Here is a 25660-nt window from a genome sequence, read left to right as displayed (position 1 = left end):
TATTTTAGGACTTTTAAAAAATGACATTTTCATTATTTTTAAACAAAATTTTCAGAACAAAAATAAAAATATTTTCATGAGACACGAAAATTATGTTTTAAGTCTTTAAATTTAGAGTTAATTATAATTCACATGTAATTTGTTTTTATTACATTTGTCATTTTTTATTATTTTTAACCTCATTTGTTAATTATGTTAAATTTTTGTTAATAAATCTAATAAAAAAAATTTATTTAGGAAAGAAGAAACAAAGAAAAAAAATATATTTAAATAGTGATAATTTTTTTTGTCAAAAGTTATTTTAATACTCAATTAAATATATTTTTTTGGATTTACTTAATAAAAATTTAAATTTTAATTCAGTTCATTGAAATTTAATATAAATAATTTTATAGACATGTACTCTAAAACAACCATTTTAATGTAGAATAATAATACATTAAAAGAAACCAATAACAAATTTTTAGGGAAAAAAGAAAATTCATGTGTTCATTTATCTGAAACGAAAAATCAAGCAAATTCCTTGATGTCATTTTAATTGAGGACACGTGTAATTGAGCACAATTAGATAATCACTTTTAGAATAACTTATCATTTCTTTATTATAATCGATCTATTATTCATATTTTAAGTTCAAAGATTTTTTTGTTTAAAGAAAAGTATATTTGGTATAATAACATCCATATGCACGCACAAGTTATTTTAATACTGGTTAACTAGTTAATGGTTGAGTTTGTTTAAACATTGTTTTAAAAAAGAAATACTTATTTTATATAAAAAAACGCTTATGAAAATAAGCAGATGCGAAAGCATAATTGGTGAAAACATGGAACTTGATTTAATGAAAACATGGCTGAGTTTTTAAGGACGAGTTTACACGCAGTAGTCTCATTGGGAGAAAAGTAATAATATTGGGGGTTTGCTTCTGCTGCATTCTTCTGCGCTTCCCAAAAACAATGCAGTCCTGCCCCTTCCCTGATACTAACCCCCTCTCTCTCTCTCTCTCTCTTAGAACATTTTCTTTTTTGTTTTTAATTTTGATTTCATTGCTTAGATCTCCTTCAATTTCAATTATATTTGTTAATTGTTTGTTCTGTTACTCTTTTGTTTGATGATAAGTTTATAACCCTAACCTAATTTCGCGCTTTGTAACCTAATCACAGGTACTCTTTTGTTTGTTCCTGGTCTTCTGCAATTCTTTCATACGTTTCTGTCACTGTTCTTCATATGAGAAGAGTAATGTTTTGGAGGGAAAAGTGAAAATTTTGTTACTTTATTATGAATGTGTGGAAGAGAAAAGCATCACATATCAATCCTAGTTTAATGATCAACCATTGTTAATTTTAGAATGTATAATAATCTTCTGCTTGATTTCTATTCCAATTAATCAGTATGTTATTTCAAAATTTAGGTTTCTATTCCTTGCATTGGGTGGCTTGTTATTTGGTTATGATATTGGTGCCACCTCTGGCGCTACAATCTCACTGCAGGTAAATTTTTTATTCAATGTCTTTTAGTTGCATTTTGTTCTGTTTCTTTTGTTAGTGCAGTAACAAAATATTAATTTTTAATTTTGTTGATTTGAATTGACAGTCACCTGAGCTTAGCGGTATATCATGGTTCAATCTTTCTGCCATTCAGCTTGGACTAGTGGTATGACTTCAGAATCATAGTTGAAAACTTAATGTAATTTCATGGAAAATTTATTGTCATCAGCACATTAGAATGTAACTGCTGACATGAAACATAGGTAAGTGGTTCCCTATACGGGGCTCTTCTTGGCTCGCTTGTTGCATTTGCCAGAGCTGATTTCCTTGGTAAGTGTTTTGATTACTTATATTATGTAGAAACTAAAGTTTCTTTAGATTGTTTTTTTTTTTTATTAAATCTATTAAGTTATTTAAAACACTAGGGAGGAAGAAACAACTCATTACTGCAACACTGTTGTATAAGTTTATAGATACTTCCAATTAAAAAACAATAGTTTTAAATAAAGTTGCACCAAAAAAATAGTATAGATGAAAACGAGATAATTGCATGAATGTTTTCTTTTTTATAAAGTTTTATGCTAGTGATTTTAATTGTACTGATTTTTTTTTTTAAAATAGTTTAAAACAAGAACAAAGTTCAATGATCATAAGTTCACTGCTTCGCATGCTTTGAGAAATTCACATAATCATTTTCATTATTTAATTCTAGATAAGTAAACTTGCATACAAGTTAGGGGGAAATTGAATATATATATGGGTATTAGTATTTTAAGTTCAGAGCAATAAAAGGAGCTCATTATTTTTATTTTCTTTTTATAAATAAAGGGAGCTCATTTAAGTGCATCAAATACATTTTAGTGGAAAAAAAAATGATATATAAGGACAATAAGGCATATAATATTTGTTGTCTCGAATAGGATTGAGAAAAAAAAATACTACAAGATATGATGCAATCCTACCCCCCAAGGGTATTGGATAGAAGACTCCAAAAGGCTTGGGCTAGAACTACTAAAGAAGACCCTAGGATTCTCATGAACCTTAGGGTAGATTTTTGAGCCCATGGATCAAGGTTGGATCCACTCTTCTTTGTAAGTATTAGAATAGATTTTTTCTTCTTTTGGGTCTTGTATTTTGGTCATTCTAGTAGTATAGGGTTTTAACCTTGTATTTTAGGGCATTTTGAGTAGTCTTTGTAGTAGGGACTTTTTTTTTTTGTATTTTCATGTATTTTTGGAATGGGGGTAAGCTTAGCTATTATAGGGGGTGTGTAGCTAAGCTCTAACTTCTCATCTCAAGGAGGTGAGCTTAGCTATTAGAGAGGTGTGTGTAGTTAAGCTCTAGCTTCTTTAGGAATATTCTCAAGGAGGTGTGTGTAGTTAAGCTCTAGCTTCTTTAGGAATATTCTCAAGGAGGTGAGCTTAGTTATTAGAGGGGTGTATGTAGCTAAGCTCTAGCTTCTCAAGAAAGTTTTCTCAAAGAAGCTTCTCAAGGAAGTTTTCTTAAGAAAGCTTCTCAAGGAAGTTACCTAGTCTATAAATAGAAGCATGTGTAATACTTGTGGTAACTTTGATGAATGAGAGTCTTGTGAGACACAACTCAAAGTTCAACTTCTCTCCCTTTTTTTTCCTTCAATTTCGTGCTCCCCCCTCTCTCTTTCTCTCCTTTTTTTTTTCCTCCATTGAAACATCCTCTCTAAGCTTCTTATCCAAGGCTCATTTTGATGGTGAAACTCCTTCTTCCATGACTTATTTCCTAGTGGATGGCGCCTCCTCTCACCTCTTCTCCTTTGTCTTCCGCTGCATCTCCATGGTGTAAAATCACCATTGAAGGACCTCATTGAAGCTCAAAGATCCAGCCTCCCTAGAAGCTCCACAAGCAAGCTTCCATCAAGTGGTAATCAGAGCACAAAAGCTTCAAGTAGGTGTTCCTTAAACCTCCATTGGTTTTTTGCTTTACCATCTCTTCCATTGTTGTTTCTTCATTTTTCTCCATGTATCTTCTCACATGTCTTGTGCTAAATGTTGTTAACATGATTCTTTAGAGTTTCCACCGATTAAACTTGCTATGAAAGATAGATTTGATTTTCTATGGTTCAAATTTCTTGTTCTTGTTCTTGAACCATGAATTGTGTTGAGTTTAGGTTCCTTTGAGTTTTGTCTTGTTATTTTTTGTGGCTGAAACCTAAACCATAAAATTCTTACAAAAATATTAAAGTAGAAGAAAACCTCAAAAATCTAGAGTGACTTGTTCACCTATTGTAGTTTTAAGATTTCTTATGTTGTGCTGAATTTTATTTTTCTTGTTTCTTTGTCTAACTCATTTGTTCATGAGTGTATGAAATTTTCTTAGCCTATTATTCGATTTGAGTCAAATCTTTCATGTTAACTAGTCCTTAACATGTACATGCAAAATTACAAAGAAAAAAAGTCCTCAATTGTGGTGGCTATTCTCTCTTTACCAGATGACGTGATCCTGACTAGGAGTGGATCGCTTGATACAGGCTACGGAGATTTGAATGACGCCACTTCCAGTGAAGGAAGATAAGTCAGGGTAGACACCACAAAAATTACCTTGATAAGTTTGAGATTGGTTCAACATGGAACCCAGAGAGAAACTCTCACCAAATTTTATGAAAATGCCAAAAGTCCCTTTTTTGAAAACAAAAACCAATACTTATAGTGTATCTGAACAAAAGATAAAAATAGACATGGGCCTTCTAAACAGTTTGGGCCAAAATTAAAATAAATAAAAATTATAACTAAAAAACATATTTAACTTGGGCCTTCAAATTAGTTTGGGCCTTCAGCAACAACTAATAGTCTTGATAGTGTCTCTGTCTCTGGGCCTTCATCCTTCTCCACTTGGGCCTTCATCCTTCTCCACTCGGGGGCTTTGTCCTTCTCCATTTGGGCCTTCGTCCTTCTCCACTTGGGCCTTTAAGCTGTATTTGGCCAGTTTCAGGATTCTCATCATTCCCTCCTTCTTGGAAAACATTTGCCCTCAAATGTCCAGGATCATCACCGGGTTCAAGTACCACTTCCTTCCTTTTCTTGTAGGCTTGCTTGGCATAGCTTTCATTCTTCTTTGCAATTTGCACCTTCACTTGGTCATACAATCTTTTCACATACTCAACTTTGGCCTGTGCATCCTTATGCTGAGTCTCTTGGGGCTTGTTGTTGTAAGTTGGCCTGTTAGGCAATGAAGCTTCTAGAAGGACATGAGAAATCTCCTTAGGAAAGACATCTTTAAATTCCTGCAATAAGGGTTGAACACTAGGAGAAATAGAAATAGTTAACTCATTAGAATTATCAGTAGAAATTTTTTTGTCTTTGCAATACAGTAGATAGAGTGGTTCATGAGCAGGTAACACTTTCCTCACTTCACTCGCCCCTGGAAAACAATTAAATTTTCTCTCATGTGTATCACTCTTTCTCTTATGTGTATCACTCTTTCCCTCAGGTGTATTACTCTTCTTTTTCCTATTCCTCTGTGGTGCCTCACTATTTTCTTTCTCTTGTTTTCTCTTTTCTCTCATTCTGATTTGGTCATCACACACTTCTCTAGGGGATAGAGGTTTAAGAATAATTTTTTTTTGGTCATGGTGCTGGAAAAAAATCTTGTTGGTGAAGCCATCATGCACTGCTTTGGTGTCCTCTTCAATGTTGGCCCTCACTAGTGCCATCTCCATCTCCTTGTCCTCAACAATCAAACTTCCCTGGGATAACCTCTGGAGTTTCTGTCACATGGTTCTACTGTAGCTAGCTGGAACATACCTCTTTCGCATAACCCTTCTCATCTCAGTCCATGTATCTAGCTCACGCCCTTCTTCTCTCTTCATCTCTCTTTGATTTTTCTTCCACCAAACAAGGACATAGTCTGAGAATGTAGCTACTGCTAACTTCACCTTCTGCTCTTCCGGATAATCATTGTAGGAGAATGCATGCTGAATCTTCATCTCCCAGGTAAGGTAGGCGTCTGGGTCACTCCTGCATGTAGAAGCAAAGCTTCATGGTGAATCAAAGGTGATTCAAAGGTGTTTTGATGATAATAATGACGATAACAAAAGATGATGACAAACGTGATGACAAAAAGCTCAAAGATCAATCAAAGAACAACTCAAGTGAATCAAAGATCAATCAAAGAACAACTCAAGTAAACCAAAGATAAATCAAGAACAATTCAAGAGTTCAAGATAAGAATCAAGAAGAATTCAAGACTCAAGAAGAAAGTCTAGAGTCAAGAATCAAGATTCAAGGTTCAAGATCTCAAGAATCAAGATCAAGATTCAAGACTCAAGATTCAAGAATGAAGAGAAGACTCAATCAAGATAAGTATTAAAAAGTTTTTCAAAACTTTGAATAGCACATGAGTTTTTGACAAAACCCTTTACCAAAGAGTTTTTACTCTCTGGTAATCGATTACCAAATTGTTGTAATCGATTACCAGTAACAAAATTGTTTTGAAAAAGTTTTCAAATTGAATTTACAACGTTCCAATTAATTTTAAAAAGCTGAATCGATTACAATGTTTTGGTAATCGATTACCAGTGCCTTTGAACGTTGAAATTCAAATTCAAATGTGAAGAGTCACATCCTTTCACATAAAAGCTTTGTGTAATCGATTACACTTATTTGGTAATCGATTACCAGTGACTGTTTCTGAATAAATCAAAAGATGTAACTCTTCAAAAAGATTTTGACTTTTTCAAATTGATTTGAAGTTTTTCTAAAAGTTATAACATTTCTAAATGGTCCTCTTGGCCAGACATGAAGAGTCTATAAAAGCAAGGCTTTGATTTGCTTTTCAATACACTTTTTACATTCATTTGATCAATCCTTTACAAGCCTTGAATCTCTTTGAATTTCTTCTTCTTCTTTGTACCAAAAGCTTTCTGAAGTTTTCTGGTTTTCCAAACCTTGAAAACTTGTGCTATTCATCTTTTCATTCTCTTCTCCCTTTGCCAAAAAGAATTCGCCAAGGACTAACCGCCTGAATTCTTTTTGTGTCTCTCTTCTCCCTTTTCCAAAAGAACAAAGGACTAACCGCTTGAATTCTTTTGTGTCTCCCTTCTCCCTTGTCAAAGAATTCAAAACGACACAGTCTGAGAATTCTTTTGATTCTTCCCATTCCCTAATACAAAAGTGTTCAAAGGACTAATCACCTGAAAATTCTTTTGTATCCCCATTCACAAAGTATCAAAGGTTTAACAGCCTGAGATCTTTGTCTTAACACATTGGAGGGTACATCCTTTGTGGTACAAGTAGAGGGTACATCTACTTGGGTTTGACTGAGAACAAGAGAGAGTACATCTCTTGTGGATCAGTTCTAGTGGAGGGTACAACCACTAGGGTTTCAAAGAGAATAAGGGATGGTACATCCCTTATGGATCTTTGCTTGTAAAAGGATTTTTACAAGGTTAAAAGAAATCTCAAGGACCGCATGTCGCTTGAGGACTGGATGTAGGCACGGGTTGTTGCCGAATCAGTATAAAAACTCTTGTGTGTTTGTTTCCTTCTTCCCTACTCTTTTACTTTCCACTGTGCATTTAATTTTTGCTTTTACTTTCTGTTAAGTTTCTCTTATACTCCTCATTCTCTTAACAATTTAGTAAAAGCCTTAGAAGAGTAATTTTTTAATTAGTAAAGGTTTAGGAATAATTAATTCAACCCCCTTCTTAATTATTCTGAGGCCATTCGATCCTACACTGCCTTTAAAAGAGGATACATTGAGTTTTACTCCCTCAATTCTGTCTTGCCCCTTTATTCGGTTCGATCCATCATTGACCCTTCTATTGCCACCATAAGGTCTCCCAGCATTTGGATTCATTTGGTGCTCTAGTCCTTCTATTCACCTGTAGAGCTCTTCATTGTTACGTTTCAACAAACGTTGCATTTGTGTAGTCATCGCGTCCAGTAATAAGCGCTGAAATCCGTCCAGTTGATGATATACACCACCATTGTCACCAGCTCCTGTCATGATTAAGGAACAAAGAATTTTGCAGTAATTAAAAAAAAAAGATTCAGGACCTCACCACACTTTACTCACGTGTTTCTCTCTTTGATGGTAGTTCACTCGTGTTTGATGCTCTCAATATAGGCTTTTGTGTAATGTATTTCCTCTTACCACTCGTGTTCCCTCTTAAGTTCCTGGATGGACCAAATTAGACACACAAGGTAATATAAAATAAAAGGAAAGACAATATAATTATCACAGACTGAGTAACAGATTTGATTTGGGAGAACAACTTGGACTTGATTTGGATAGCAAATTGGATTTGATTTGGATAAAAGATTATATTTGATTTGGATAATATATTAGATTTGATTTGGATAACAAATTAGATTGGATTTGGATAACAAATTAGATTTAATTTGGATAACAGATATGATAACAAATAAGATAACAGATAGGATAACAAATAAGATAACAAATATGATCAGTAAACTTCAAATGCTCATAACTTTTGCTACGGTTGTCCGTTTGAGGCCCACTATATATCAAAACGCTCAGAATTCAAAGGAGAATCCAGATAAGGGGATTTGGTACACGATTTTTGTAGAAGCAAATCTTCATGGTGAATGTGATTCAAAGGTGTTTTGATGATAACAATGATGACAACAAAAGATGATGACAAAGGTGATGAACAAAAAGCTCAAAGATAAAAAAACATCTCAAGTGAATCAAGAAAAAGTCAAGAGTTCAAGAATCAAGAAGAATTCAAGACTCAAGAAGAAAGCCTAGAATCAAGAATCAAGATTCAAGATCTCAAGAATCAAGATCAAGATTCAAGACTCAAGATTCAAGAATGAAGAAAAGACTCAATCAAGATAATTATTAATTTTTTTTTTCAAAACTTTGAATAGCACATGAGTTTTTGACAAAACCTTACCAAAAAGTTTTTACTCTCTGGTAATCGATTACCATATTGGTGTAATCGATTACCAGTAGCAAAATGAGTTTGAAAAAGTTTTCAAACTGAATTTACAACGTTCCAATTATTTTCAAAAGGCTGTAATCGATTACAATGATTTGGTAATCGATTACACTCAAAAGATTTGTGTAATCGATTACACTTATTTGGTAATCGATTACCAGTGACTATTTCTGAAAAAATCAAAAGGTGTAACTCTTCAAAAGGTTTTTGACTTTTTCAAATAGGTTTTAAGTTTTTTCTAAAAGTTATAACTCTTCTGAATGGTCTTCTTAACCAGACATGGAGAGTCTATAAAAGCAAAGGCTTTGTTTTGCATTTCAACAATCTTGAACACTTATTTCATACAATCCTTTATAAGCCTTGAATCTCTTTGAAACTTCTTCTTCTTCTTTGTACCAAAAGCTTTCTGAAGTTTTCTGGTTTTCCAAACCTTGAAAACTTGTGCTATTCATCTTTTCATTCTCTTCTCCCTTTGCCAAAAAGAATTCGCCAAGGACTAATCGCCTGAATTCTTTTTGTGTCTCTATTCTCCCTTTTCCAAAAGAACAAAGGACTAACCGCCTGAATTCTTTTGTATCTTCCTTCTCCCTTGTCAAAGAATTCAAAATGACACAGTCTGAGAATTCTTTTGATTCTTCCCATTCCCTAATACAAAAGTGTTCAAAGGACTAACCGCCTGAGAATTCTTTTGTATCCCCATTCACAAAGTATCAAAGGTTTAACAGCCTGAGATCTTTGTCTTAACACATTGGAGGGTACATCCTTTGTGGTACAAGTAGAGGGTACATCTACTTGGGTTTGACTGAGAACAGGAGAGGGTACATCTCTTGTGGATCAGTTCTAGTGGAGGGTACATCCACTAGGTTCAAAGAGAACAAGGAAGGGTACATCCCTTGTGGATCTTTGCTTGTAAATGAATTTTTACAAGGTTGAAAGAAATCTCAAGGACCGCAGGTCGCTTGGGGACTGGATGTAGGCACGGGTTGTTGCCGAACCAGTATAAAAACTCTTGTGTGTTTGTTTTCTTCTTCCCTACTCTTTTACTTTCCGCTATGCATTTAATTTTCGCTTTTACTTTTTGTTAAGTTTCTCTTATACTCCTCATTCTCTTAACAATTTAGTAAAAGCCTTAAAAGAGTAAATTTTTAATTAGTAAAGGTTTAGGAATAATTAATTCAACCCCCCCTTCTTAATTATTCTGAGGCCACTCAATCCAACAATTTTCTACCAAAAAAAAGCCTCTAACTGCCTCAATTTCGGGTTCAAAGATCAAACTCCCACTTTCTTTCTTTCTTTCTTTTCTTCTCTTTTTTGTTTTCTTTTTCAAAATTTTTGCAACTTTTTTTTTTATAATTGAAACAGAATTCAAACAGATTTTTTTTTGACACAAAGTCTGAAAGACACAAGAAACAAGAACAAGAACAAAAACGTGACAAGAACAAGAACAAGAATGAAACAAAGACACAAACAAGAAAACAAATAACAGAACAAGGACAAAACATGAACCTGGACAAATTAGAAAGAAAAATAATAGGATAATATAGAATCTGTATCAAGAGCCGAAGCTTTGATACCAGATGATGTGATCCTGACTAGGAGCGGATCGCTTAATACAGGCTACGGAGATTTGGATGACGCCACTTTCAGTGAAGGAAGATAAGTCAGGGTAGACGCCATAAGGATTACCTTGATAAGTCTGAGATTGGTTCAACAAGGAACCCAGAGAGAAACTCTCACCAAATTTTATGAAAATGCCAAAAGTCCCTTTATTGAAAACAAAAACCAATACTTATAGTGTATCTGAACAAAAGATAAAAATAGACATGGACCTTCTAAACAGTTTGGGTCAAAATTACAATAAATAAAAATTATAACTAAAAAACATATTTAACTTGGGCCTTCAAATTAGTTTGGGCCTTCAGCAACAATTAATAGTCTTGATAGTGTCTCTGTCTCTGGGCCTTCATCCTTCTCCACTCGGGGGATTTGACTTTCTCCACTTGGGCCTTTAGGCTGTATTTGGCCAGTTTCGGGATTCTCATCATTGATGATGCAATTCTACCCCCCAAGGGTATTGGATAGAAGACTCCAAGAGGCTTGGACTAGAGCTACTAAAGAAGGCCCTAGGGTTCTCATGAACCTTAGGGTAGATTTTTGTGCCCATGGGTCAAGGTTGGATCCACACTTCTTTGTAAATATTAGAATAGGTTTTTTCTTCTTTTGGGCCTTGTATTTTGGCCATTCTAGTATTATAGGGTTTTAGCCTTGTATTCTAGGGCATTTTGAGTAGTCTTTGAAGTAGGGACTTTTTTTTGTATTTTTGGAATGGGAGTGAGCGTAGCTATTATAGGGGGTGTGTAGCTAAGCTCTAGCTTCTCATCTCAAGGAGGTGAGCTTGGCTATTATAGGGGGTGTGTAGCTAAGCTCTAGCTTCTCATCTCAAGGAGGTGAGCTTAGCTATTAGAGAGGTGTGAGTAGCTAAGCTCTAGCTTCTTTGGGAATCTTCTCAAGGAGGTGAGCTTAGTTATTAGAAGGGTGTGTGTAGATATACTCTAGCTTCTCAAGGAAGTTTTTTCAAAGAAGCTTCTCAAGGAAGTTTTCTCAAGAAAGCTTCTCAAGGAAGTTTTCTCAAGAAAGCTTCTCAAGGAAGTTACCTATTCTATAAATAGAAGCATGTGTAACACTTGTGATAGTTTTGATGAATGAGAGTCTTGTGAGACACAACTCAAAGTTCAATTTCTCTCCCTTTTTCTTCCTTCAATTTCATGCTCCCCCCTCTCTCTTTCTCTTCCTCTTTTTTTTTTCCTCCATTGATGCATCCTCTCCAAGCTTCTTATCCTAGGCTCATCTTGGTGGTGAATCTCTTTCTTCCATGGCTTATTCCCTAGTGAATGGCGCCTCCTCTCACCTCTTCTCCTTTGTCTCCCGCTGCATCTCCATGGTGTAAAATCACCACTGAAGGACCTCATTGAAGCTCAAAGATCCAACCTCCATAGAAGCTCCACAAGCAAGCTTCCATCAAGTGGTAATCAGAGCACAAGAGCTTCAAGTAGGTGCTCCTTAAACCTCCATTGGGTTTTTGCTTTACCTTCTCTTCCATTGTTGTTTCTTCATTTTTCTCCATGTATCTCCTCACATGTCTTGTGCTAAATGTTGTTAACATGATTCTTTAGAGTTTCCACCAATTAAACTTGCTATGGAAGCTATATTTGATTTTCTATGGTTCAAATTTATTGTTCTTGTTCTTGAACCATGAATTGTGTTGAGTTTAGGTTCCTTTGAGTTTTGTCTTGTTATTTTTTGTGGCTGAATCCTAAACCATAAAATTCTTACAAAAATATTAAAGTAGAAGAAAACCTCAAAAATCTAGAGTGACTTGTTCACCTATTGTAGTTTTGTCATAGAAGTCATGTCTAGTCATGAAACTTGTCACATAAGATTTCTTATGTTGTGTTGAATTTTATTTTTCTTGTTTTTTTGTCTAACTCATTTGTTCATGAGTGTATGAAATTCTCTTAGCCTATTATTTGATTTGAGTCAAATCTTTCATGTTAATTAGTCCTTAACATGTTCATGAAAAAAAGAGGAAGAGAAAGAGAGAGGGGGGAGCACAAAATTGAAGGAAGAAAAAGGGAGAGAAGTTGAACTTTGAGTTGTGTCTCACAAGACTCTCATTCATCAAAGTTACCTCAAGTGTTACACATGCTTCTATTTATAGACTAGGTAGCTTTCTTGAGAAGCTTTCTTGAGAAAACTTCCTTGAGAAGATTCTTTGAGAAAACTTCCTTGAGAAGTTAGAGCTTAGTTACATACACCCCTCTAATAACTAAGCTCACCTCCTTGAGAAGATTCCTAAAGAAGCTAGAGCTTATCTACACACACCTCTCTAATAGCTAAGCTCACCTCCTTGCGATGAGAAGCTAGAGCTTAGCTACACACCCCCTATAATAGCTAAGCTCACCCCCATTCCAAAAATACATGAAAATACAAAAAAAATTCTCTACTACAAAGACTACTCTATGCCCTAAAATACAAGGCTAAAATCCTATACTACTAGAATGGCCAAAATACATGGCACATAAGAAGGAAAAACCTATTCTAATATTTAAAAAGAAGAGTGGATCCAACCTTGACCCTTGGGCTCAAAAATCTACCCTAAGGTTCATGAGAACCCTAGGGCCTTCTTTAGTAGCTCTAGCCCAAGCCTCTTGGAGTCTTCTATCCAATACCCTTGGGGGGTAGGATTGCATCAGGATATGTTGTCTTCAGGAAGGTAGTATGCATACTTTGTTTCAAAATTTAATTAATTAATTTTCATACTTTTACATGATTTTTAGCATGAAACAATATTTAGAGTTGTCAAATTAAGCTATAAGCTCATTGGCCAATCCATCTTTGGGGCAAAGCCCTTTCCATTCAATAAAAAAGTCCATCTCACTATCATAATAATGGCCTTTTTTTTTCTGACTCAGTAATCACTAGTCAGTATACACTTAATATTGGAGCTGGGGATATGACTGAAGCGGCTGAGCCCACAACGCATTAATATTAGTAAAATTCTATTAAAAATATTGTCCAAATAATTAAAAGTATTATGAAAATGATGAAGAATAAATTAATGAATAGTATCCACGGTATTTGATTTTAAATGATCTTTATTTTTATTCATAAAATCCAAGCAAAGCACGACTATAACATGAGTTATTTAAATGAGACCATTGTAGACTAGTGCAGTTTTTGTAGTGTGTATTGTTTTTGGGACTTGAGCATCTATAAGCTGTTATCTTCTTTTTTTAAAAAATAATAATTAAAAATTAAGATATAAGTGTTTTTTTATACTAAAAACAATTGTTCGTGTGGTTAATACAAAACTAATTTTGTACTAATCATCATTTCATTTCCCTACTTGTATCTATTTAAGTGAAGAATAGAATCACAAATGTGTGGGCATATGGACAATAGAATAAAATTGAAAGGGAAAAACAATGTATAATATAAATATTATCCTCACTAATATAAATATTATCTCGTTTTCATCTATGCTTACATTCATGCAATTATCATGAAAAAATAATGTATAATATAAATATTATCTTCACTAATTTATACCAAGAAATATTACTCTCATAATTTAAAATTTCTGGACGCGTCACGACTTCTAATCTCTTACTATTTATTTGTAATCTTTGAGTGAGGGTTCTATCTATAGTAGACATCTTACTGCTACACATAAATACGCACCAGCTTATTACTAGTTGTGTATTTCAAGTACTTTTTCCTATATAAAAAAAATAAAGTCTTTGTGTTCAGTGGCTTAAGCAATTTTGCAGTTAGGTTTTTGCATCGTGATCACGACATTCGCTGCTGCACACTATTCTGGTCATCACCACAGGTACCAAAATTTTTCATAAATTTTTTATGCTTATTGATTTATGGCATTAATGTATTTTGCTTTAATTAGATACAAGTTTTGTTCATCAAGAGTGAACCTTAGATTCTCATTTGAGATTGAATACAATGATTCCTGCGAACAGTTTGCATTAATCATTGTATTGAATCTTGAATTGTCCATTTGGACAGTTTGGGGAGACTCATATTTTTATGGTAGATCCATGCTTTAAGGTTAACATTATTTTGTTTAATTTTATGAAATTTTGGTACAATGCATTTCTAGTTGTTCTCTGAGTGCATACTTGATTATCGGGGAAGTTATGTCATCGATTTCATGTCGTGTACTTGGAGACCAATGCGAAATGCTGCGGAAATTTCATCAAATTTAACAAAATAAGACAAACCTTGACGCATGAATCTACCATAAAAAAGTGTCTTCCTGAATGGGATAGGGCCACACCTTAAATGAAAAAGTGAGATTTCATACATTGAATGAGTTTCGAAGTATGACAGAGTTATTATTTAGATGAATCGAAGTTGGATGAATGAAAGTCGCTTGAGCCCTGCATATGAGGAAGGCGTGGAATAGTTCTTACAATTTGCTTCAGAAAGAAGTCGACCTGATGAAAACGAGAAGTTTTTTGTCCATGCATAAATTGTTTGAACAGGAGACGACAAAAAGTCGACAACATACGAGAGCATCTGTTGTGTGATGGAATTAAGAGGAATTATACGATGTGGATATGGCATGGTTAATTGACAGACATGCGGAGTGGGTCTCAATCTGAACCGTTTGATGTAGAAATGGGAGATCGCTTGGAGGATATGATTTGTGACCTTAGACTAGAGTCTTTTCAGCTAGCACATGCTCCTATGTATGATACATTGCATACTGATTCAAAGAAACCTTTGTATTCGGGGTGCAAGAATTCATTGATGCTGTTGTCGGTGGTTTTAAGTCTGGTTAATGTCAAAGCTAGATATGGGTGGAGTGACAAAAGTTTTCGTTCACTGCTTCAAGTATTGCACGACATGCTTCTAGAGTGAAACACATTGCCTAAAAGTTACTATCAATCGAAGAAAATATTGTGTCCCATGGGTATGGAGTATCGGAAGATTCATGCTTGCCCAAATGACTGCATATTGTACAGACATCAATTTCAAGAAATTTCAAAATGCCCTAGGTGTGGGGTATCACGGTACAAACTCAAGGATGGTGAGGAGTGTAGTAGTGATGAAAACTCAAACAAGGGCCCTCCAGCGAAGGTGTTGTGGTATCTTCCGATCATTCCAAGGTTTAAGCATCTGTTTGCTAATGGAGACGGCGCAAAAGACCTCACATGGCATGCAAATGGGAGAAACTATGATGAAATGCTTCGTCATTTGGCTGATTCCTCGCAGTGGAAGAAGATAGATCGTTTGTATCAGGATTTCGGCAAAAATCTTAGGCTTGGACTAGCCACTGATGGAATGAATCTATATGGCAGTTTAAGCACGCAACACAGTTCGTGACAAGTTTTGCTAGAGATTTACAATTTGCCTCCTTGGTTGTTCATGAAACGAAAATACATGATGTTGTTTATGATGATAACGGGCCCAAGACAGTCAGGAAATGACATCGATGTGATGCAATCATCCCTAGGAAGGGACCAGTCACTAGAGCCTTGAGCAAGAGGATTGGGCTAGATCTGTTGAAGAAGGCCCTAGGGTTCTCATGAACCTCAGGGTAGATTTCTGAGCCCATGGGCCAAGGTTGGGTCCAATTATCTTTGTACATACTAGACTAGGATGTCATTATATTTGATCCTTGTATTTAGGGCTCCATAATGTAGGCAGGGTACCCTAAAAATATAGGATTTTTCAGCCCTTGTATTTTAGGGCACCTAGACTAGTTTTTGTATTAGGGGTAGTTTTGTAATTTCACATGCACTAAGTGAATATTTGATGTGTGTGTTGGGAAATAAAATTTAATTGAATTGGTAGAAGCCCAATCCAATTAAATTTTAGAGGGGGAGGTGAGCATTTGCTTACTACATCCCATTGTCACATCATATAGTCACACTTTGTGCATGTCCTTCATGCTTTACAGGCCTCATGACACCTAAGCACACTTAGTGGAGAATCTTGGAATTGATCTTGGATTAGTGGGCTGAACCATAACTAAAATTCACTAATCATAATTAGTGAAATTTTGGCTCCACAAATTCAATTTCAAATTCAAGTGAAATTTGAATTGAAATTCAAATTTCCCTCCAATTTTGTGTGTCACTTCGGCTATAAATAGAGGTCATGTGTGTGCATTTTTTTCAACTTTGATCATTTGAATATTAAACTTTAGATTTTAAAGCTCTTTTAGAGCATCAAATTTTGTGCTCTTCTTTTCCTCTCCCTTCATTCATCTCCTTCTTCCTCCAAGCTCTTATCCATGGCCTCCGATGGTGGTGAGCTTCTTCTAGACTCATCTTCTCCTTGAAGTGGTGTCTCCTCTCTCTCTTCCTTCTCCATTCCGCTGCCATTCATCTTCCAAGAAGCAAAGGAATCTATTGATGAAGAAGATCCTAGGCCTACAAGCTCCAATGGAGCTTACATCATGTGGTATCAAGAGCATCTTCATCTAGGTGATGTTCTTTTGCTTCCTCTATCTTTTTGTTCGGTGAATTCTCTTTAATTCCTTGTTCTTCATCTTATTCTCCATATATATCCTCCATTGTCTTGTGCTTTGGTGTTGTTTAGAGTAGATTCAAAAAAATAAACCGATTAAATCTTAGATCTACACTTGTTCTTGCATTTCTATGGTTCAAATTTTGTAGATCTACTCTTGAATCATGTTTTTGTGTTGATTTTAGGTTCTATCATTTTTCATTCATAATATTCTGGTGCTGAAACTTATATCTAAATTTTCTTCCAAAATATTGATTAGAAAAAAAAACACAAAAATCTAAGTGTAAATCACTTAATCCATGTTGTCTTAGAGTCATGTTTAGTCATAGTAATTGTCACATTATGTTCTAAGTTTGTGTTGAATTTTTATTTTGTTGATTGAGTTCTAGATATATTTGTTCATGTATTCTTGTCATTCTTAGTGTATCTTTTGAATTTTGAGTCTAATTCATGCATGTTATTTAGTTCATAACATGTTCTAAATCAATTCCTAGAAGTAGTCTTGTTGTTGAACTTTTTTTTTTTTTTCAAAGTTTCCTACATGATGCCTATGATGAAGTTGAGTTGTGGTGCAGAGTTGTGGCTGGATTTGTGAATCAAATAATTCTTAAGCTCTCTTGAATTGTGTTATTCAAGATAATTGAGCATAAGCAAACACAAATTGTAGCACAATCCGTGGAGTTTCGCGACATGTTGAAAATTAAAAGGAAGTGTTAGTGCGCAATCCGCAAAGTTCCGTAACATTCTGGAAGGCAAAGAATGGATGGTTACGTAATCCGTAAGGTTTTGTAACATTACGGAAGAAAACAAGCATCGTTACGAAATTCGTAAAGTTTCGTAACGTTACGGAAAAAAATACCAAAAAAGAGCAATGGGGTGTATTTAGTAAAAATGGGGGTGCAAATAGCAACCAGGCCCACTTGGGCCTCTAGAAAATTCTCCTCCAGGAGGCGGCTGCTTCTGGAGGAAGCAACCTAGCTCGCCTGGGCGAGCTGGGTGGCAAGCTTCTCCCCCATTTTCCTATAAATAGAGGGAGAAGTGAAGGGAAAAAATTTTCAGCCCTCCTGGTAATTCGAGAATCACTTGAAATTAGTGAAAAAAATTGTTTCCCTGAAGAAAATCCAAGTCGAGGCGCTTCCGTAACGTTTCCGTGGGTGATTTCACGAAGATTTTCAACCGTTCTTCGACGTTCTTTGTTCATTCTTCATCGTTCTTCGGTCTTCAACCGGTAAGTTCCCGAAATCGAACTTTTCAATTCATTCTATGTACCCTTAGTGGTCCTCATTTGTGCTTTTATTTTCATTTCATTTACTTTCCGTACCCCCTTTTGACGTGCTTTAGTCATTTACTTAAGTCATTTTCTCGCCTAATCAAAAAATAAAATAAATTTCCACCGATCATTTGAGTTGTAATATCCGTTGATTTTGTTTAAAAGGAAATCCGACCATTTGGTCATGCCGTAACCACGTTGGAAACCAAAAAAGGGTAAAATAATAATATAATAATCCAAAATATCTTTTAGTAAAATAAACCAAAAAAAATCAATCGGACGTTTTTCTTTGGGATTTCTCTTTCTTAAATCGAATCGACTAATAACCAAAGTGAAACTAAGGCTAAAATCAATTCATAAACCAAACTTTTGTCATCGCCTAAAAAAGCCATTTTCAAAGGTCCAATGCCTTGAAATGGTCTTTTTCGCTTTTATTAGTTAAGTGTAGATTTCTAAAGGCCTAAAATCAACATGTAGCTTTATTACCTCTTTCAAAAATAAAGAGATCATTAATGGTCCAATGCCTTAATGTCTTCTCTCTTTTCAAAAGAATCGAAAGATTGTTTAATGGTCCAACACCTTAAAAATACCTTTCATTCAATAAAAACATATTTTGCAAAAAGGATAAAAACAACTTAACCAAACACTTTGTTCACAAAGAACTACGTAGGTCTGATTTCCTTATCGCAATTAAGGAATACGTAGGAGCAAGGGAAACACCCTCGTCGACCGCAAAAAGATAAAAATATAAAAAGGCATAAAAAGACATAAGAACGTAAAAAGGGAAAATAACATAAAAATTGAAGTCATATTTGCACATTTGATTAAGGGTTGCCGTCTCTTGTGACGGACGTGTGGGGTGCTAATACCTTCCCCGTGCGTAAATACAACTCCCGAACCTTTCATTTAAAGTTCGTAGATCACGTCTTTTCCGGTTTTTTCGACGTTTCCCTCAAATAAACGTTGGTGGCAACTCCGCATGTATTCCTTTCTTGGAACACGCACCCGCGAGTCACGCGTCGCCCTCCCGTCGAAGGGTAGGTTTCGACAGTTGGCGACTCCACTGGGGATTGTTTTTAGAGAGTTAGGCCATTTAATCTTGTGCAATGTTTTATCATGACTTTCTCCTTTGTTGGTTTCCCTTTATTTTCTTATGTTCTTGTATATAAATCTTTGATGCTTTTAGTGTGTTTTAAAATGTATGCATGAGGTAAATATTTATTCATTTGATGCACACAAACACCAACACTATTTGCACACACGGTGAGTTGAAAAATGGCCCTATACCCAGGTTCATGGGAACATAAGGAGTGGAGGCGAATCTGTGAGCATGCTAGGTCTCCGACTTGCTTGATTACAGTGAACCCTCATCTAGAGTTTTTCTCTTTGAAAACATATTGTTGCTAGTAGTCCCTACTGCTGCAGTATGTTCTTCGAAGAGGATGATACCTCTAGAGACCATCAAGAGAGATATGACCACCTTGGGGATTATCACTAAAAGCCTTTTTAGCTCTCTCCCATATAGGTCCCTTAAATAGGGGCACGGAGCAAACACGTTGCGTGCCATTTTTTCACTGCCACGCATAAGTGTCATATACCCTTTTGCTTATATTTGTTTGTGAATATTGTCGTACTATGTACATCCCCGTATTGTACATTTCACATATGCATCATGCGTGGGTTCCATCTTAATCCCCTCTCTTGGGCAAACCAACGGAGGGTCCGTGCCACCTTCTTAAATACATACGTTGGGCACTTTGCTACCCCAAGATGTTGTATCTAAGAAGGAGACAATTTCCCGGACTCCCGTATTCATAAATTGCATCTGCGTCATGTGCATTCCTTCATGCATTCATCCATTCCACCCATGATAGATGTCGGAGTTTTGATTCGCACCGGGTTTTTGTTTCGCTTTAGTAAACATGGGGATAAATCAAACTGGCAAAAGGTTTTATCAAGTCAAGATTAATAGCCTAGATATCACCAGCATTAAGGAGTTGGGGCGGTTGATGGGACCTCTCCAAATGCAAGCCTTCCGCAAGGCGTACGAAAAGATCTTAGATTTGACCATAGCAGAGATATCCACAGAAGCCATTGCATCACTCACCCAATACTATGACCAGCCCTTGAGATGCTTCACGTTTGGAGACTTCCAATTAGTACCAACCGTTGAAGAATTTGAGGAGATTCTAGGATGTCCTCTTGGGGGAAGGAAACCGTATCTTTTCTCCGGGTTTGTTCCCTCCTTGAGCAAAATTGCAATTGTGGTCAGGGATTCGGCGAGAGGATTGGACCGCGTAAAGAAAACTCGAAACGGCATAGTAGGCCTACCACGGAAGTACATAGAAGGCAAGGCGAGGGATATGGCGAATCAAGAGGAGTGGGTCCCGTTTATGGATGTATTAGCATTGCTAATCTTTGGGGTTGTCCTCTTTCCAAACGTGGATGGTTTGGTGGACCTAGCCGCGATTGATGCTTTCCTTGCATGTCACCATAGCAAAGAGAGCCCGGTGGTAGCTGTCTTGGCGGACTTATTTGACACATTTGACCGAAGGTGCGAAAGGAGTAGTACACGAATCATCTGTTGTTTACCCGCTCTTTGTGTATGGTTGGTTTCACACTTATTCCAACAAGACATAAGGCATCCATGTCCGCTCCGAAGCCATTGCTCGTGTATCGAAAAAAGAAGAGTAGATTGGGACCAACACTTGGTTGGGATAGGAGGCAGAATAGTCAACTGGTTTCCACGATGGAAAGAAGGAAAGGAGGGAGTTTTCTTCTCATGTGGGGGGTACCCAAACATCCCGTTGATAGGAAAGAGGGATTGCATTAACTACAATCCCGCACTTGCTATAAGACAGTTAGGGTACCCCATGAGGGGAGCACCGACGGAAGAAAGCCTGTCTCCTTTCCTTGTGAGAGATTTTGGCGCGCAAAATTTCAAGGTTATACAAAGAGTCCATAAGGCGTGGGAAAGCCCGTTAAGGAAAGATAAAGAACTTAGGGGCATTCGTAATGGCATCATTGGTGGTTATCATGAATGGCTGAAAGTTCGTACACGAGGCTTAGATTGGCTCACCAAGTTAAAGATTATCAACGAAGAGGACTTCGAAGCTCCGGAAGAGGATGAAGAAGTCCGAGCTCTGAAAAACGAACTAGGAAAAGCAAGACTTGCCAAAGAAAAATTCAAGTTGGTCGCTACAGACGTCCGGAAAGAGTGTGCCAGGTTACGAGAAGAAAATGCAGCTACCGCGAAAGCCCTTGAACAAGAAACCAAGAGGGCTTGCAAGGAAGAGCATGGCCGTGACTAATTCCGTGGAGCGTTGTGGGGCAGCAATAGTGAGCTCAAGCTTCGAAGGGAAGAGAGAGACCGATCACGAGCTCATAGCATGGTTTTAAAAGAAGAGTTAGCCGTTTGCTCAAGGTCCAAAAGAAACTTGTCTCAGCGTTTATGCGAGACAGAGACCAACATGTTAGCTATCATCACCAAGTACCAAGAAGAACTAAGTCTAGCCACGGCCCACGAGCATAGGGTGGCGGACGAGTATGCCCAAATGTACGCGAAAAAGGAGGCTAGAGGAAGGGTGATCGACTCGTTACACCAAGAGGCAACCATGTGGATGGACCGATTTGCTCTTACCTTAAATGGGAGTCAAGAACTTCCCCGATTGCTAGCCAAGGCCAAAGCAATGGCAGACACCTACTCCGCCCCCGAAGAGATCCACGGACTTCTCGACTATTGTCAGCATATGATAAATTTAATGGCCCATATAATTAGGAACCGCTAGGGAACTTGTATTGTCACCCAGATCTTGACTAGTTATAAACTTTTTGAATAAAATAAGTTTATCCCATATTTTTACGCCAAAAGTCAGTGCGAATCAAATCACTCCTGCATTCTATCCCTAGCATGCATTCATAATTTTTACCTACTCCTCACGTTTGGTTTTTCTAGGAAAAACACCATAACTAAACGCGCCACAAGGCATCCCTATCGCACCAGATCCAAATCTAGAACGATGGGTGACCAAGAGGAGACACAGGAACAGATGAAAGCCGACATGTCGGCTTTGAAAGAGAAAATGGCTTCTATGATGGAGGCCATGCTAGGAATGAGGCAACTCATGGAGAAAAACGTGGCCACCGCTGCCGCTGTTAGTTCGGCTGTCGAAGCAGACCCAACTCTCCTAGCTACCGCGCACCATCCTCCCCCAAATACGGTAGGACGAGGAAGGAGCACACTGGGGCACAGTAGTAAGCCCCATTTGGGATACAACCGGGTGGCTTACCCTTATGGATTGCCACCTAATTACACGCCGCCAGTCATGCAAGATGACGCGGGTCATGTCTCTTCCCCCATCCTTGAAGGGGAGCCTCCTCGACAACCCGACGAGGTCCACGAAGATCATCAAGAGTATGCCCAAAGGGATGTCGAGTTCTACCCCCCGATCCTCGTCGAGGGGCCAGCTCCCAACACTTTGCCTCAGCTCAACCTCACAGCACAGCCAATAATCTTGTCCACAAAAGGATCACCCCCGGCAATCGAAGAAAGAAGGAAACTCGATCTCCTCGAGGAGAGATTAAGGGCTGTTGAAGGCTTTGGTGACTATCCATTCGCGGACATGACAGATCTTTGCTTGGTACCAGATGTTGTTATCCCCCCAAAATTCAGAGTGCCAGACTTCGACAAGTATAAAGGGACGACTTGTCCCAAGAACCATCTCAAGATGTATTGTCGCAAGATGGGCGCACACTCTAGGGATGAGAAGCTATTAATACACTTTTTCCAAGATAGCTTGGCCGGGGCCGCGGTTGTTTGGTACACTAATCTGGAAGCTTCCCGCATCCGTACTTGGAAGGACCTGATTACTGCTTTCCTAAGCCAATATCAGTATAATTCCGATATGGCTCCCGATCGCACTCAGCTACAGAATATGTTCAAAAAGGAAGGTGAGACCTTTAAAGAATACACACAGCGGTGGAGAGACCTAGCAGCACAAGTGGCCCCTCCCATGGTCGAAAGGGAGATGATCACCATGATGGTAGACACCTTACCAGTGTTTTACTATGAGAAGTTGGTAGGCTACATGCTGTCCAGCTTCGCGGACCTAGTATTCGTCGGGGAGAGAATCGAATTAGGGTTGAAAAGAGGGAAGTTCGATTATGTTTCCTCCACAAGTGCCAATGCTAAAAGAATCGGAGCAACTTGGGCAAAAAGGAAGGAGGGAGATGCCCACGCCGTCACTTCGGCGCCCGCATGGGTCAAACCCCCGCAGACATCTCATGGTACACACTAGTACGCGCAACATCATCCGAGCTTCTCAGCTCATGCCGGAAACTCCTCTAATTCAGCACCCGTGCAGCCTAAGGCACCCGTCCAGAGGGAGGCCCCTCAAGTTCCAACTCCAACCACGACTCACTCGGCCGGAAATTCCAACGCAATGAGGAACTTTCCCCCGAGGCCAATTCAAGAATTCACCCCACTCCCAATGACGTATGAAGACCTCTTGCCGTCCCTCATCGCCAACCAACTGGCCGTAATAACTCCCGGGAAGATCTTCCAACCCCCTTTCCCAAAGTGGTATGATCCTAACGCAACTTGCACGTACCATGTGAATACCCCGGGGCATTCCATCTAAAAATGCTTGGCCCTTAAATACAAGGTCCAACATTTGATAGATGCTGGATGGCTGACATTTCAAGAGGATCGGCCCAACGTGAAAACCAACCCGCTAGCCAATCATGGAGGGGGAGCGGTTAATGCCATTGAGTCAGATAGGCCGCGCAGGTCTAAACCTTTGAAGGACGTGGCAACCCCTAGGAGGTTTATCTTTGAGGCCCTACAAAAGGGAGGTGTGATTCCCCACGGTGGGCATAAAGAGGATTCTTGTTTGTTGCATCCCGGCGAGCTACATAGCATGGAAACATGTTTGGCAGTAGAGGAATTGTTGCAGCGAATGATAGATCAAGGCCGACTAGAAGTCGGTGATGAGGGGAGGGAAGAGCAGCATATATGTATGCAGTCCGTGGATGAGAGAAGTTTTGGAAGGCCTAAACCTTTGGTGATTGTCATACCCTAATTTTGTCCGGGGATTATTATTTGATGATATACAACTTTTGATTGGCCGCTTCGAGATACTGGGCACCCTTTGTTGCACAATATGTGAAGTCCTGAGACGTTCCGAAAAATCAAAAGGAAGCAGGCTTACGCGATCCGTTGAAATTCCATAATGTGACGGAAATCGAAAGGAGGTGTTTTTCGCAATCCGTGAGTTTTTGTAACTTCTTCGAAAGCTAAAAAAGAGTAAATACATAATCTGTGAAGATTCGTAACCTTGCGAAAGGAAAATAAGTATCGTTACGAAATTCGTAAAGTTTCGTAACGTTACGGAAAAAGAATTACCAAAAAAGGTAAAGGGGAGGTGCATTTAGTAAAAAAGGGGGTACAAATAGCAATCAGGCCCACTTGGACCTTCCAGATTCTTCCTCCAGAAGGTTGTTGCTTCTGGAGGAAGCAACCTTGCTCGCCTGGGCGAGCTGGGTGGCAAGCTCCTCCCCTATTTTGCTATAAATAGGGGGAAGAGTGAAGGGAGAAGGGGTTCAGCCTTCTTGGCACTTCTTATTCTCTCGAAATTGCTGAGGAAAATTATTTCCATGAAGAAAATCCAAGCCAAGGCGCTTCCGTAACGTTTCCTTAACGTTTCCGTGAGTAATTACGCGAAGATTCTCGACCGTTCTTCAACATTCATCGTTCGTTCTTCGTTTTCTTCAGTCATCAACGGGTAAGTACCCCAAACCGAGCTTTTCAATTCATTCTATGTACCCGTGGTGGTCCCCATTTGTTTTGTGTATTTTTATTCTCGTTTTCATTCGCTTTCTATACCCCCTTTTGACGTTCTTCAGTCATTTATTTAAGTTGTTTCTCGCCTAATCTAAAAATAAAATAAATTTTCACCGATCATTTGAATTGTATCATTCGTTAATTTCTGTTAAAATGAATTCCGACCGTTCGATCGTGCCGTAACCACGTCGGAAATCAAAAAAGAGGTAAAATAATAATATAATAATCGGAAAAAAATACCTTTTAGTAGAATAAAGCGAAAAATCAATCGGACGTTTTCTCTTTGGGATTTATCATTCTTAATTGAATTGACTAATAACTAAAGTGAAACTAAGGCTAAAATCAACTCGCCTAGTCAAGCTCGTCCACAAAAATAGGGTTTTGAAAGTTTATCATTTCAGTTTCTTACCAAGTAAAATGGACCATTTTTAAGGTCCAACGCCTTAAAATGATCACTTTTCAAGTAAAAAGAATCACTTGATTCACGCATAAGAAAGAACTACGTAGGTCTGATTTCCTCTTCGATGGAGGGTATGTAGGAGCAAAAGCCCAGCTTTTGTCGACATCAAAAAGTAAAAAAAAGAAATAAAAGTTAAGGTAACACAATTCCACAATTCTTAAAAATAGGCTGTTGTCCTTTGAGACAAACGTGAGAGGTGCTAATACCTTCCTCAAGCGTAAATACAACTCCCGAACTTAGAATTTTCATTTTGACCGGTTTCCTTCGGTTTTCCCGACGTTTTCCACAAATAAACATTGGTGGCGACTCCGCACATCTTTCCTCCTTTGGAAAGCGCACCCGTGAGCCTCGCCTTCGCTCGCCCGCAAAAGGGCACGTTGCGACAGTTGGCGACTCCGCTGGGGACCTTTTTGTGAGTTAGGCCTATTTTAAGGAATTGTGGATTTGTGAAACTTCGTGTGTGCATTTGTTGAACTGTGTAAAATGTAAATAACTGTTGTCTATTTCGCATTCTTTACACTGCATTCTAAGCACCCACGGGTTTGAGTAAAAAAGGGGCCCTATACCTGGGTTCATGGGAAATTAAGGAGTGGAGGTGAATCTATCATCATGC

The 25660-nt window shown here is 37.8% G+C and overlaps 1 long non-coding RNA gene across 1 annotated transcript in view; it reads left to right on the top strand.

The window, feature by feature from the left end:
• The first annotated feature begins 824 nt into the window (after positions 1-824).
• The window catches only part of LOC102666288 (uncharacterized), a 36546-nt gene continuing 11710 nt past the window's right edge, over positions 825-25660 (top strand). The window contains exons 1-4 of the long non-coding RNA XR_003265979.2: positions 825-1490; positions 1594-1653; positions 1751-1817; positions 13755-13816. This is a non-coding gene — a long non-coding RNA (uncharacterized lncRNA). The remainder of the gene's footprint in view (positions 1491-1593; positions 1654-1750; positions 1818-13754; positions 13817-25660) is intronic.

The sequence above is a fragment of the Glycine max genome, chromosome 20 (assembly GCF_000004515.6).
Source record: "Glycine max cultivar Williams 82 chromosome 20, Glycine_max_v4.0, whole genome shotgun sequence".
NCBI lineage: Eukaryota > Viridiplantae > Streptophyta > Magnoliopsida > Fabales > Fabaceae > Glycine > Glycine max.
The sequence above is the reverse complement of the archived record's forward strand: the minus strand, read 5'-3'. Positions and strand labels throughout refer to the sequence as shown.